Raw genomic sequence first — 3098 nt, forward strand, 5'->3', positions numbered from 1 at the left:
GTTGGCGTTGTCAGTAGAGATTGCATCATTACGTAGAAGAGTTTGTGCGCCTGGCCCCGCTCCCCCGAAAGCCTCTCAGACATCTTTCCCCTGCTCCACTCAAACACACTCCTCCTGGGCACCCTTAAATCCACCAGCGACAGCTTAATCCACCTAGTAACCTCCTAATCTGGAAAGCCCGGATGCTCCTTAGTCCAACCCCTTTCTCACACCCAACACTGGATTTTCTTTAGTCGTCTATCTTTTAGAAAAAGTTTTAGGTTCACAGCAAAATTAAGAGGAAGGCACAGAGGTTTTCCATGTACTCCCTGCTCCCTCAAACGCCCAGCCTCCCCCGTTACCAACACCCCCACCAGAGTGGGACGCTGGCTACAATCAGGAAACACACTGACACGTCTTCGTCACCTGAAGGCCATAGTTTACATCAAGGTTCACTTTTGGTGTTGCACCTTCTATGGGTCTGGACAAACATATAATGCCGTGTACCCACCACTGTAGACGCGGAGCACGCAGTCATGGAGTCCTTTCATAGCCCTGAAAATCTTCCGTGCCCCTCCGATTCCTCTCACCCTCCCTGCTCGCCTTGGGCAACCACTGATCTTTTTACTGGAATTGTACAGTATGTAGCCTTTTTGGACTGGCTTCTGCCACTTAGCGATATTTATTTAAGGTTCCTCTATGTCTTTTCATGGCTTCGTGGCTCAGTCCTTTTAGCACGGAATAGTATTTCACCGTCTGATGGTACTAGTTGATTTATCTGTTCACCCACTGAAGGACTGCTTGGTTGCTTCCACGTTCTGGCAATTATGAATAAAGCTGCTATAAACATCTGTGTGCAGGTTTTTGCGTGGACGTAAGTCTGCAGCTCATTTGGGTAAATACACAGGAGTGTGATCGCTACATCAGAGCATGTGTAGTTTGTAAGAAACTGCCAGAATAACTTCCAAGGCGGCTGTGGCATTTTGCCTTCCCAGCTGCAAGGAATGAGAGTTCTTGTTGCTCCGCATCCATGCCGGCGTGCGATGCTGTCGGTGTCCTGGATTTCGGCCGTTCTGACGGATGCGTAGTGGTATCTCACTGCTGTCTTCACTTGCAGGGCCCTGATGACACGAGCGTTGAGCGGATTTTCAGTGGGCATTGTGAGCACATGTTTAGGGCACAAGGATAGCACAGAAACTCAAAGTATTTGCCAACAGTAGGTACTTACAGTAATTTGATTTTGAATATTTCGTGAAAGGCAATGGAATAATCATGACAGGAAAGCTGATTTTGTTAGACTTTCTTGCACTTGGTTTATGGCTGAGAATTATTTGTACGTTGGCTTAGTGGCCGGGGAGTGCCTCTGCCATGGGATCTGACACCATCTCCAGGCAGATGGGGCCAGACTTGAATTAGAGGACACCGCTTGGTGAAGGGGGGACACACACGTGGCCACAGACGTCCTGTGTGTTGTTGGTTGTTGATGGTCGTGTAGTTGAGAGCAAAGCACCCTGTGGGAGACAGCACCCCAAAAGATGACGAAGGGGAATAAAAGTTGCTTCGGGGAGTTAGTGAAAGAATTTACAATTACACTGGTTCTACAGGGCTCCCGAGGATACTTCTGCTGCAAACATAACTCAGACACAAAAACTTTTTCAGTTCTCTTAAGGCCCCCTGTTCACATCCTGCCACTAGCTGTGACTTTCACCTAAGTGGTCCCTTGTAAAGATCAGGAAAGGCAGTCACAAGGCGACATCCGAAATCAATATGCACTTCGATACATTTTCTAGGTGATTCTGGCACTGAAACAGTGAGCAAAGGAGGAAGAAAGAGGTAAGGAGAAACTGTGAAAGTGGCTTATAGGTGAATGATAGCGTACACTTTTCTTTGTTCATATTAATTTTTAATGATGAAACAAGTGCCTGAAAGATACGTGGCTCCCCATTCTAAAACATGATTCTTTATTGTGATAAAATATGCACAACGTAAAATTTACCATTTTGTCATTTTTAAGTGTACAGTGGTATTAAGTACATTCACGTTGTTGTGCAACTGTCACCACCATCCATCTCCAGAACTTTCTTATCTTCCCAAACTGAAAATCTGTCCCCATTAAACACTGACTCCCATCCCCTCCCCCAGCCCCTGGCACCGCCATCCTGCTTTCTGTCTCTATGACTTGGACAACTGCAGAGATGTCACGGAAGTAGAATCGTAGAGTATTTGCCCTTTTGCAATGGCTTGTCTCACTTGGCGTAATGTACCCAACGGTCACCCACATTGTGTCAGAATTCCCTTCCTTGCAAGGCTGAATAATATTCCATTGTGTGTAGCTACCACACTGACACCGTGTTTCTCCATTCCCCTGTAGATGGACATTTTGGTCGTAGCCGCCTTTTGGCTGTTGTAAATAGTGCTGCTATCAACATTGCTATACAAACAGCTGTTTGATTCTCTGCTAGAAAACTGTTTTTAGAGAAAGGAAAATAGCAAGCAGTAAAGAAAGAGAGCCTTCCGACAAAGCCTGGTTGCCTGTGAAATCAGAAAACTGATTCTCTATAAAGCTGGATAATGGCTCTTCTGATTGTGACTAACATATAATAGCCATGGTTTTGTTAAGTTGCTAAACTCTATTTTATTATACATGCTTGCCAAAGTACAGGATTACTCAGGAAGAAAATCTCATACGATAAATGCCAGTCAATGCAAGTAATCAAGTAACTTCAGCAAAAAAAAAAAAAAAAAGTTCCCTTTCGTCTGTGCAGATCAGTTAACTCAACACCCGGTTCATCTCCCTCCCCACAGCACCCTCCGGACACCCTGCCACTCCCCCCAGCCTCACTGCAAACTCATTTTCATTCTAGCAAGTCTTTCTTTCCCTTGTTCACTCCCTGCTTCTGCCAAATGCACTTACCCTTTTTCTTTAATGGATTCCAGTCTTAATGGGAAAGGTTTGTTTAGTTATCTGCAAACGTGTGCTCTTCGTAACAGTGTTGTCTTAGACTGTGAATTCCAAGAGGGCAGGGGAGGTATTGGTTTCATTTATTGAGTTGGGAAGTTGCCTGCAGTTCCTGCTCCTCTTTGTGTGGCTGCCATGAAGGGGACAGGGTGGGCAGGAA

Source organism: Propithecus coquereli, unplaced genomic scaffold (assembly GCF_000956105.1).
Source record: "Propithecus coquereli isolate 6110/MARCELLA unplaced genomic scaffold, Pcoq_1.0 Scaffold296, whole genome shotgun sequence".
In the NCBI taxonomy this organism is placed as follows: Eukaryota; Metazoa; Chordata; class Mammalia; order Primates; family Indriidae; genus Propithecus; species Propithecus coquereli.